The sequence below is a fragment of the Lissotriton helveticus genome, chromosome 2_2 (assembly GCF_964261635.1).
Source record: "Lissotriton helveticus chromosome 2_2, aLisHel1.1, whole genome shotgun sequence".
In the NCBI taxonomy this organism is placed as follows: Eukaryota; Metazoa; Chordata; class Amphibia; order Caudata; family Salamandridae; genus Lissotriton; species Lissotriton helveticus.
Genome location: NC_136060.1, coordinates 494,989,155 through 495,001,234, shown reverse-complemented (window position 1 = coordinate 495,001,234; position 12,080 = coordinate 494,989,155). Strand labels below are relative to the sequence as shown.

The following is a 12,080-nucleotide window of genomic DNA, read 5'->3' as shown; positions in this document are numbered from 1 at the left end:
ACAATTTTAACTCAAAGAGAGTGTAGCAGCAAGGTTAGTGTTGGATAATATAGGAGTATAAATTACTATTCTAACTCCAGGGGGGTGTTGATGTAGGGAAAGTGTTGGATAGTGTAGGGGTACAAATTACTAATCTAACTCCAGAGGGGTGTTGATGTAGGGTAAGTGTTGGATAATGTAGGGGTACACATTACTATTCTAACTCCAGGGGGGTGTTAAAGAAGGGTAAGTGTTGGATAGTGAAGGAGTATAACTTACAATCCTAACTACAGGGACTGAGAAAGTAAGAAAAGATTGGCATAGCCAAAAAAGTATAACAAATTACCGAATTCTAAAAAAAAGCATTAAAAGCAAAAACAAAATTAAATTTTTTTTTTCATTTCAGATAATGTCAGCGGATAAAACAGCCAAGTATATCAGGTCAAACAGAGAAAACAGATTGTTAAAACATGCAAGGTACATATATTGCAAGGAGAGAATTACTGAACCAAGAAGACATTGGAGGTGCGTGCAATATTACTCAAGCCATTGCAAAGGCAGAGCGGTTACTCTAGGTGACACTGTAATTAAAACATCAGAACATAACCACCATGCCTCTGCAATGGACACTGAAGTTAGAGAGACAATTAATGAAATTAAGGATATTGCATGCACCTCCAATGACACTTCTAGTTCAAATTTAAGGGAGGTTACTCAGCATGTCCCTACTCATGTAGCTAGCAGTATGCCAATAATACCTAAACTGAGAAGAATAATTCAAAGAAAAAAACAGGAAAGTAACCCACAAAGAACTACTCCTCATACCTATTCTGATATTCATATTCCACCTGAACTCTCTCTATGTATATCTAATGAACCTTTCATCCTGCATGATAACCAAAACCCTCTAAAGCGTATACTTATCTTCAGCACACCCCATAACCTTGTCAAGTTATTGTAAGCGCTGCGAGGCCTCCGGGTAGTTACGCGCTATATAAGTGCAATTTTTCATTTCAAGTTAGAGAATAGTGAAATTTGGATGATGGATGGGACATTTAAAAGCACGCCCCATCCATTCACTCAAATTTACACTATTCATGCAAAAATTAACAACACAGTTGTCCCCTTAGTGTACAGTTTGCTACCTGACAAACAATCCACAACCTACACTGAACTCTTGACAGTGATGAAATCCAAAACATCAAACAGAAGTCCTAGGAAAATAATTATTGATTTTGAATTTGCCATGATAAATGTTATCACTAATACGTACACGGATACCCAAATTCAGGGATTTTTTCCATTTTTCCCCAGGCATTTTGTCGTAAATTACAAAAAACATCCCTAGTTGTGTATTATTCTTCGGATAGCAAACTGCAATTCAAATTAAAAAAACTAACTTCACTTTGCTTTGTTCCTCCTGAAAGTGTAGACGAGTACTACACTGCAATTACAGAATCTGAATTTTACACAGTAAACGAGAAAAAAAAAAACATTCTCCAAACATGGAAATCCAATCAAAATGTGTAAAAACTGGACAAAAAAGAACAAATCACAGAATTCCATTCGATTTCCAAATCCAAATCCCTTTTTCAAAATCTTCAATAATTCCATTTGGTACCAAATTCCACCTCCAAAACAAACTTCTCCTTTGATTCCAATATTTGGAAATCCACAATCCAATGAATCTCCAAAAATATCCACGACGTCCAAGATCCCAAAAAATATCTCCAATTTTTAAAAAATATACTCCAAAATAAATCCAAATCTTCGAAAACGATCTTCTTCTTGGTCCGGTTTTTGCAAAGCATTTTTAAAATTCAAAAAAACTATTCCTATACTTTTTTTACAGTACTATAACAATAACTTACATTTAAAAATTACATTTTCTTTTTTTAAAGTAATTACAGGTGACCCGGCAACGGCATACTCTAACTACACGATCGGCGACATGCTGATTCGGTGATAATATCTAAAATACATTATTATACTATTCCTCCCTATTTTCTCCTTGCAATATGTTTACTTTAAAACATCAAACTGTTTAAAATGTAAAGTTAATAAAGTTCCAGACCTGAGCGCAGATCTGCTTGCTTCTGCTTTGTTCATCGACGCTCCTCAAAATGGACGCGATGAAGCACGTCAACGCATATACGTCATACAGAGCTATTGAAGGATCCCGACCCTCCACCAGCTCCGGATATCTCAGGGGCCAAATGCAATCAGCTCGCAGACTTTTTTGATTCCAAAATTCAAAATATTCTAAAAACTTTGCCACAATCTAATTGCTTATTAGATCCCTGTAGCAAGCCCTATGCATCTGGCCCTCAGGTGGACTCCTTTGGTCTAGTTTCCGGGGAGGAATTTCAAAAAGTCCTGGCAACTATGAGAAGTGGTTCTCCCAGTGACCCTCCACCTATGCACATTCTCAAACGTATCACTTCTACCATTTCCCCCCCCGGCCACTGACTTAATTAATGCCTCTCTGTGTCAAGGTATTGTCCCTCCAAGTTGGAAGGAGGCTACTGTAAAAGCTCTACTAAAAAAGCCTCAGTTGGATTCCACAGAGTTGGCCAACTTCAGGCCTATTTCATTATTGCCGGGACTCAGCAAGATTGCAGAGAAAATGGTTAACCAACAACTCTCCTCCTTTCTGGAATCCAATGAGCTACTACGTAGCTCTCAAACAGGCTTTCGTCCTGGCCAGGGAACAGACACGGCCCTTATATCAGTTATTGAGGAGGCGAGGTGCATCTTGGATTCAGGAGGATCAGCAGTAGTGATCCTCCTGGATCTAAGTGCAGCTTTCGACACGGTCAACCACCGTGTCTTAATTCAGCGCCTGTTCGATATTGGAATCTCAGGCACTGCCCTGGCTTGGTTAACATCCTTCCTAAATAATCGGACCTTTCAGGTATGGGAAGGTAATGCACAGTCCAACTTAATCCCTCTCCAGTGTGGTGTACCGCAGGGATCCTCGTTGAGCCCTAATCTGTTCAACGTGTACCTGTCCCCTTTGGTAGACGTGGTTGCTCCATTCGGGATTAAAATAGTCAGCTATGCGGACGACACCCAACTAGTCGTCTCGCTTACTCAACTGGACCAGTGCTCCAAAAACCTTCATTTCTGTCTGTCCGAAATTTACGCCTGGATGAGCATGTCCTCACTTAAACTAAATGGCTCCAAAACCGAGCTTATGCTTTTAGGGCCCAAGCTGACATCCCTACCCAACTCCATTTGGCCTGCCTGTATGGGGGCTCTCCCCTCCCAAGAAATGAAATTAAGAGCTTAGGGGTTTGGCTTGAACAGGACCTCTCATTCAGAACTCAAGCCAAAAAAACAGCTGCCATCTGCTTTGGCCTACTTCGTTCAGCCAGGAAGGTCCTTCCACTTCTTCCTTTTCACTCAAGGAAGCTTCTAATTCGAAGACTGATCCTGTCTAGGCTGGATTATAGTAACGCCCTTTACTTGGGCCCCCCAGAAGCTACAATCAACAAACTTCAACAGATTCAAAATTCTGCAGCTAGGCTGCTCACAGGTACATCGGAAAGGTCCTCTGCGAGACCGGCCCTCAGATCTCTCCATTGGCTGCCAATCCGGGAGAGGATAAAGTTTAAATCTCTGTGTATTGCCCATAAATCTCTGCAGGATAAGGGTCCTCCTATTTTGAAAAGCTTAGTGCCCCCCTGTAAGGCTAACAGGACTCTCCGCTCGGATTGTGAATGTTTAGTCAAAATTCCCAGAGTGAAGAGGTCGCGAACAGGAGGCCGTCGATTCTCCGTAAATGCAGCAACTCTGTGGAACTCATTACCATTGAAGATGCGAGCTGAACCCTCCTATCTGCGGTTTCGGAAGCTTCTCAAAACCTTCCTCTTCCCACAGGTCCCCTAACTTAGTTCTTTCCCCCCCAGTACCTTTGGTTCTATAGCGCTGGGATGCCTCCGGGTAACCATGCGCTTTATAAATCTGCTTCCATTCCATTCCATTCCAGAGCCATGAAGAGAAAAAAAGGACTATTTATTTTCGATTTACTGTAATAAACATTATATTAATTTATGTCACTTATTTATAATATAAAAAATACTTTTGAAATTATTCCAAAAATATTAAAAACGTTTATTAAATTATTCTTTATTTTTTAAATATTTTTCTAAATAAAATACAATATAAATAATCTTGCATTCCGTTTTTATTATTATTACTATATGTTTATTAAACTACTATTATCTAAGTTATGTTTTGTAAATTAACGAAAAAAATTCTTACCTCTATACTTGTCCCATTTGCTTGTGATCTGTCCTGCAACACTCTTCTTTTGAACTTGAAAAAGATACCCGCGGCTTACACATAGCCGTCTATGGAAATAAATAAAGGACAATACATTACATTGAAGTCAATGGTAAAGCGTGGGAAATTTTGATCATTTATTTTCAAAATTAATTTCTCACTTATCTTTTTTTAATATTTTTAAAAAATTCAAATATTGTTCAATAATCATTATTTAAAATGTAAACATTTTATATTTATAAATTAGTTTAAATTTTTTTTTTAAATCATTACACTATGTAATTTTTTCATCATAATTATTAGTAATGTTAAAATTTTTGTATACTTATGTTTACATATTTATTTCCTTAAAACAAATATCTACAAATGATTTATTAAATCAATTAATTTGAAAAACAATGTATCAATGGATATTTATTTATTTTCAATTTAAAATTTATTCATAAACAATTTTTAATTGTTACTAAGGAGTATAACCTAAATATATTTACTTAAAATAGATTTAAACTGACAATTTGTAAAACAATTAATATCATTTTCAAGTATTATTTAAACAAAATCATGAGTATTAATTTAAAGGGGGATTATAAATCATTCTAAATAAAACTATATTTTTTGTGTATATATTAAACTAACTTTAAATATAATTTCATATTTAAATACTTTTGGGGGCGGAGCTAGCCTGCAACAGAGATGGCTACCTGAGCCAAGAGCTCCCCCGCTTCAATCACAATCCTACCAATTATCCTTACTATAGCAGTGCCCTACGAGACCCGGAAGGTTGTTTTTGAGCTCCGGAACGACGGGGCTGCTGCTAGGCGAGTTTCACCCCCACACGCTATCGGAGGGCGCTAATCCGGCCCGTCTGGCCCGGTCGCGTGGAGAGCTGCGGTGCGGCCTACTGAGCGCCGCTGCTCGAGTTACTAACACCCCTTGAGCAACGCGGTACTGGTGACGAGCTGGAACGCCTGTGGGACGGCGCAGATGACCCGAGACTGCTGAGTGCACCGGGCGACCCCGGACCTGTGAGAGGAGGTGAGCGGGGAGCCGTGCTGAGTGCGACGTGCCGCCTGGGGTCTCTGCTGCGGCCGCGGCACCCTACCTGAGCGCCCGGCTTTACTTGGGCCTCCGGGCCTACCAACTTCCAGAGGTGATTTTCGACGGGCGCGGCTGGCACTGGTGCGCGACCCGGATCGCCTGGTGCCTCCACGATAACCCCTGAGCGCTCGGGGGGGCCGCGCCCACTTCCTGCGGGCGGCGCCTGGGGTGCAGTACCTACGGCCCAGGGACCAGGGTAGCCTCCTCCCCCCTGCTAGATTGAAGGTGAGGAGGCGAGGCTGGCGGTGCAGAACCGCGGGAGCGGTGAAAGACATTCCTCTTTCGGGGGTGATTGGCGTACCCCCCAACCTTTGCACCGGCGAACTTTGACCGGTGTGTGGCGGAGCCTGATGGATCACTGTAGCTGGGCTGCGGGGAGACCGGGGGCCGGGGGGAGCATCGGCCCAGGTGCGATACGGGAGCTACGCCTGGAGGAGGCATTACCACGCTGGAGTAGAGCTAGGATCTTGCTGTGAATGTTGGAGATCTGTCCCTGTCTTACTGCCCACGAGGGTCGGAGTATAGAGTGGGGCCTGCTCACTTACTTCTGGACATCCCTGTAGCTAGTGTATCACAGCCACGGAGTGCGTTGCCCTGCGCCGGCCTAGCAGTGAGTGGAGATTGAGGGGGAGCGGGGCACCTCCGATTCCCAGAGCGAGTGATTGGAGTTGCCACTCTGCAGGCCTAGCTCAGGCCACCGGCTGACTCTGGTTCACATCCTGTTACCTGCGTCGAGTGGCCAACTGAGGCGGAGATCACTTTGTTTTTGCTATAGGAGGGCCCCCAGCACTTCTGTGATTCGGACCTGGCGGAGATAGAGGGATGTTGTGCCGTCATGGTGCGCCCGGACCGGTTGCAACCTAAACTGACCTTCGATAACAAAAAATCTAAATCCAGTGACCCCCCCCCCGTCGAGGGTGGAAAAAGACGGAGCGGGGACTGCGGCAGAGGGAGCCACGGCGGAACGGGACATACGATGCATATTGCTAGCCATGGAAAAGAATTTAGAGGGCGGTATCACCTCATTAGGGGCAAAGATGGATGCCCTCACGTACCGTATGGACCGGATGGCGGAGCGGCTCGACAAGCACGCCAAACGTATTGATATGTCGGAGCGACACATAGGTGAGGTGGAGGAGGCGCAGACAATCTAGATTCTGAACATAAGCAGCTTGGCAAGGTGATCCAAATTTTACAGGACAAGGCAGATGACTTGGCGCGGTCTCGTAGATGTAGCATACGCATTACGGGCCTGCCGGAAAGTACACAGACGGGAAACATGGAACTATTCGTAGAGGCCCTTTTGAAAAAGCTGCTGGGAGAAACAGCCTTCTTGGAAATGTTTGTTATTGAGAGACCGCATCGCACCTTGGGCCCGAGGCCTAAACCGGGGGCCCCCCCGCGTCCCATTGTGGCCAAGCTACTTAATTATAGGGATCGAGACACTGCGCTGAAGCTTGCCCGAGAGAAACAACCGCTGAACTATGAGGGCAGCACACTCTCTCTCTTCCCAGATTTCACGGCGAGGGTGCAGGAGGCGCGATGCCAGTTCGCACCAATGAAGCGTCAACTTGGAGCGACCTTGGAGTTGATTATGCCATGCTGTACCCTGCCAAGCTGAGAGTCAACAGACAAGGGAAGTCCACAATATTCACGGACCCGAGGGTGCTCCAGAAGGCCATGAAAGACTGGCGCAGAGAAACGCGGAGGATGGCCGACCCGACGACTCTACAGGTGGAACCCTGGATGATCAGGACTGAGATCGTGGACTACTACTGAGTGAGGTACTCATGGCCCCGGGGAACTGTGAACTTGTGTGGCCCAGCCTATGGATCCAGACATGGCTGTTTTTGACCTGGGCTACTGTCTCTGCTGGGCCCTGTCTTTTGGTTCGATGTGTCACTATGGGCCAGTGACTGAATGGGATGGGCGGTGGGGGTGTTTTCACTGACGGCACGTCATTACTGTTAAAGTATCTGCCCTTACATCCTCTACTATGAACAAGTTACTTACCTTCGGTAACGATATATCTGTAAGAAACAGTAGTTAGTATTAGATTCCTTACCTTAGAATACCCCCAGGCGTCAGACTGGATCCGGAAATTTTTGCGTAGCAGTACCCTTGCGCATCGGTAGGCGTCGTCTGCGGCTCCGCGTCCGTAGTCGGCGCCGTGATGACGTCGTCGGAGTACTTAGACGCCGCCTCCGCGTCCTGAAGTCAGTTCTTAAAAACAGCTTTTCCGCGCCAGAAACGCAGAGCCATGTTAAAAACCAACACTGGTGCCATTGAAACTAGGGCCCTGAAAGGGGATGACCTTAACTCTAGATATTAGTTCGCAGAACGGGGAGGATGGGTGGGGCGGTAAGTAATCTAATACTAACTACTGTTTCTTACAGATATATCGTTACCGAAGGTAAGTAACTTGTTCATCTGAAAGAAACAGGTCAGTATTAGATTCCTTACCTTAGAATAGATACCCAAGCAATACCAACCCCGGCGGTGGGTCTGCGAACCAATAATCACACCAGAAAGTCCTGGATGACGGAACGGCCAAAGAAGCCATCCCTCCAGACTTGGCTGTCCAGGCAGTAGTGTCTTGCAAACGTGTGCAGGGACGCCCACGTAGCTGCCTGACAGATGTCCTGCAAGGGGACTCCCCGGCCCAGGGCAGTGCTAGCCGCCGTGTCCCGAGTGGTATGGGCCCTCAGCCCAACAGGAGGCTCCTTCCTCGCCAAGGAGTAACATGCCTTGATACACAAGACGACCCACCGAGAGACGGTCCTCTTGTGCACCGCCCGTCCCTTCTTAGCGCCAACGTAACCAACAAAGAGTTGGTCATCCACCCGGAACTGGCGCGTGCGATCCAGATAGAAAGAAATCGCACGTTTTGGGTCCAGACGGTGGAGCCGCTCTTCCTCTTTCGAGGGATGCGGTGGCGGAAAGAAGGTGGGCAAGGTGATAGACTGCCCGATGTGGAAGGCCGTGACAACCTTGGGCAGGAAAGAAGGCCTAGTCCGCAACACAACCTTGTCCGGATGGACAGAAAGGAAAGGGGGTTTAGATGAAAGAGCCTGGAGCTCACTCACTCTCCTGGCAGAGGTGATGGCAACCAGGAAAGCAGTTTTCAGAGTAAGAAGGCGGAGAGGACAGTTATGAAGTGGCTCAAAGGGAGCACACATCAGAAAGGTAAGAACAAGGTTCAAGTCCCACTGAGGCATCACAAACGGAACAGGAGGGAACATGTGTGTGATGCCCTTCAGAAAACGATTTACAATAGGGGACTTGAACAAAGAGGGTTGATCAGGCAGCCTCAGAAAGGCTGAAAGACCAAAAAGGTAGCCCTTGATAGTGCCCAGAGCAGAGCCCTGCTGGGCAAGAGAAAGAAGGAAGAGAAGAACCTCAGAAAGAGGGGCAGAAAGTGGATCCTCAGCCTTTGCTGTGCACCATGCCACACATTTGTTCCACCTGCAGGCGTATACCGATTTTGTGGAGGGCCGCCTGGCCGCCAGAATGACATTACAGACTTCAGGAGGCAAGTCAAATGGCCTCAACTGTCGCCGCTCAATCTCCAAGCATGGAGGTGGAGACTGGACAGGTTCGGGTGGAGGACCGTCCCCTGCTGCTGCGACAGAAGGTCCTCCTGAAGAGGCAGACGAACCGGGGGATCGACTGACATACTGAGTAGCTCGGGATACCAGTACCTTCGTGCCCAGTCCGGAGCCACAAGGATGACTTGGGCCCGGTCGCGCTCGATCTTCTTCAGCACTCAGGGCAGAAGTGGTATAGGCGGAAAGGTGTACAACAGACCGCAACGCCACTCGCGACGAAAAGCGTCTCCGAGCGAGTGCCGCCTTGGAAATTTCAACGCGCAGAACTGATGACATTGCGCGTTCTCTTCGGTGGCGAATAGATCTAACCAAGGCTCTCCCCACTGCTGAAAGAGGCCTTGCGCCACGTCCGAGTGCAGATGCCATTCGTGATCCATCATGCAGCGACGGCTGAGCTTGTCCGCCCTGGCGTTCAGAGAACCTGCCAGGTGTTGAACCATCAGGGTCACGACCTGATGTGCCAGCCACTGCCAGAGGCGCAGAGCCTCCTGGCAGAGGGTCCACGACCCCACCCCGCCCTGTTCAATTTTTTTTTTTCAATTCATTAAGCTTTATTTCGATTTTTGTAAATTAAAATCATAAAAGCTTCAACAAAAATAAAATCATACGTAAAAATGCACAGAAATAACATAGGATATTTGACAAGATACATAAACACAATTATTAAGAACATATTAGGATTATCCTTTTTACATTCAACAGTTATTTAAAACTAGAATCAATCTAGTACGGAATGATAACACATGATAGACAGAGTCCCCTTTCACCAGGTGTGGTTGTTCAATACTCTGGGGCCAGGGTAAAAATCAAACAAGTCCCAAGTGGAAATAGGGCCACCTCCATGTTTTGGCTGAGAAAATCTTAAATAGGGGACAATGTTCTTGTGTTTAAATCTAATTAAAATCAGGTCTCCCGGAATGTCTTTAGGCGACGTGCCAAGCCACCCCACCCTCCTGACGCTCAGGATTCCGCCATCTAGGGCAGGCGGCAATGGTCTGTTGTTGTTAAGCCAAAAGATGGCTTTATTCAGCAGGTCCTCGCTTGTTTCGGGTTTGCCCTGACTAAGTTCAGGGACCCCGGAGAGAACAGTCACGTAAGGGGCAGCTTCAGGGGGTAAATTAATTTGATGCCTTCTTTCTTGTGGGAACCTAGGAGCTTTGTAAGGGGCACGGGTGGGCTTAGAAGTGACATTACGGCCCCTTGGGATGGATATGCTCAAAGAAGAATCAGTTGTTCGTGCTTTACTCTGTTCAATGGATTTAGGCTTGTCAGGGTTGATAGAAAGCGTAGGACATGAGGATGGGTGAATCCTTTTTACTATTTTTTCAACACTGGTCAACCTGTCTCCCAGATCCTTAATTTTAGTGATCAGGGGTGATAGAGCTGCATTCAACAATCGCTCAATTTGGGCCAGTAGGGTCGGTTGGGGGGGGAGAACAGAGTCAATTAAAGTTGTCCCCGCGTTGTATGGCATTGAAACAGTTGGGTTGGCGGGGGAAGATGAGGAGCTACAGCACATTTGGTCAACATTTATAAGAATCTCCTCGTTGTTCCTTTTGCTGGGTGACTCCCGGGACAGTGCGTTTGCTTGAAACAGAAATTTTTGAGGGGGTGATAGTACATCCTGGGTAGTACAGTTACTGGGGTCAGTATCCCTCCCCACCGAAGGGGGAGTTAATATATCGGGGGCATAGTTTGTGCCACACACGGCATTAAGCTCCTCCCAAATAGACATAGTGATTGGACTGCACAGGCCCGATGACAACACTAGACAGATCGAACACGATAAAAAATAGAGAAATATGTCTCAGTACCTCCTCTAATAATGGGGCCAAGTGGGGTGGCCCGCCCCGTCCTCCTCAGGTCCTCTGAGGGCCACAGAGGGCCCGCCCTTTGCCCGGGCTTAGCCCCGGACTCAGTCCCACGCGCGTCCCGGGACGCGGGACCTCCCGTCTGCTTTTGAGCGCCTCCAGGCGCGTCTCGGGCATCAGCGCCCGCAGGGGATGCCGGGAAAGGTAGTTCAGCTCACCTCCACCTCCACACAGCGGCAACCCTGATGTTCCTCGGCGGCGGTGGGAGGGAGGGCAGCCGGTGACTGCAAATGTCTGCACGCGCCCCGCTGGGCTCTCAGGCGGCAGAAACCCAAGTGGACAGGTGACGCAGGGGAGCCCGCTCTGCCGGACCTCCCGTCTGCTTTTGAGCGCCTCCAGGCGCGTCTCGGGCGTCAGCGCCCGCAGGGGATGCCGGGAAAGGTAGTTCAGCTCACCTCCACCTCCACACAGCGGCCACCCTGATGTTCCTCGGCGGCGGTGGGAGGGAGGGCAGCCGGTGACTGCAAATGTCTGCACGCGCCCCGCTGGGCTCTCAGGCGGCAGAAACCCAAGTGGACAGGTGACGCAGGGGAGCCCGCTCTGCCGGACCTCCCGTCTGCTTTTGAGCGCCTCCAGGCGCGTCTCGGGCGTCAGCGCCCGCAGGGGATGCCGGGAAAGGTAGTTCAGCTCACCTCCACCTCCACACAGCGGCCACCCTGATGTTCCTCGGCGGCGGTGGGAGGGAGGGCAGCCGGTGACTGCAAATGTCTGCACACGCCCCGCTGGGCTCTCAGGCGGCAGAAACCCAAGTGGACAGGTGACGCAGGGGAGCCCCGCCCTGTTTGTTGCAGTACCACATGGCGGTGGTGTTGTCCGTGAACACCTGCACTACACTCCCCCGGACAGAGGGGAGGACTGCCTTCAGTGCTAGACGAATAGCGCAGCTCCAAAAGATTGATATGGAGCCGGGACTCCGCCGGAGACCACAGTCCTCTGATCTCCGCCTCTCCCATGTGGCCTCCCCAGCCCTGGAGGGACGCGTCCGTCACAACTACGTGCTCCGGTTGGGGAAGGGAGAGGGATCTGGCGTTGACCCAATCGCGGTCCGTGATCCACCACTGCAGCTGTCTCGCAGTGCCCTCCGAGATCAGGACATGGTCAGATAGGTTGCCCTGATGCTGGGCCCACTGAAACTTCAGGTCCCACTGCAGAGCCCGCATCCGTCACCGGGCATGATGCACCAGAAGGATGCAGGAGGCCATCAGCCCCAGAAGCCGCAGCGTCAACCTGGCCGAGA

The 12,080-nt window shown here is 48.2% G+C and overlaps 2 protein-coding genes across 20 annotated transcripts in view; one reads left to right on the top strand and one right to left on the bottom strand.

Moving 5' to 3' along the window:
• LOC144821568 (E3 ubiquitin-protein ligase TRIM39-like) overlaps positions 1-12,080 on the bottom strand; it is a 1,056,022-nt gene that overhangs the window by 555,876 nt on the left and 488,066 nt on the right. For 13 of the 19 annotated variants that reach the window (XM_078678759.1, XM_078678756.1, XM_078678760.1 and 10 more), the window contains one exon: positions 4,246-4,334. The exons of the other annotated variants lie outside the window; for them this stretch is intronic. The gene's annotated coding sequence lies outside the window, so the exon portion shown is untranslated. The remainder of the gene's footprint in view (positions 1-4,245; positions 4,335-12,080) is intronic. 19 annotated transcript variants of the gene reach the window in all.
• Positions 1-12,080, top strand: part of LOC144821567 (matrix metalloproteinase-21-like) — a 413,645-nt gene that overhangs the window by 87,415 nt on the left and 314,150 nt on the right. The gene's annotated exons all lie outside the window — the stretch shown is intronic.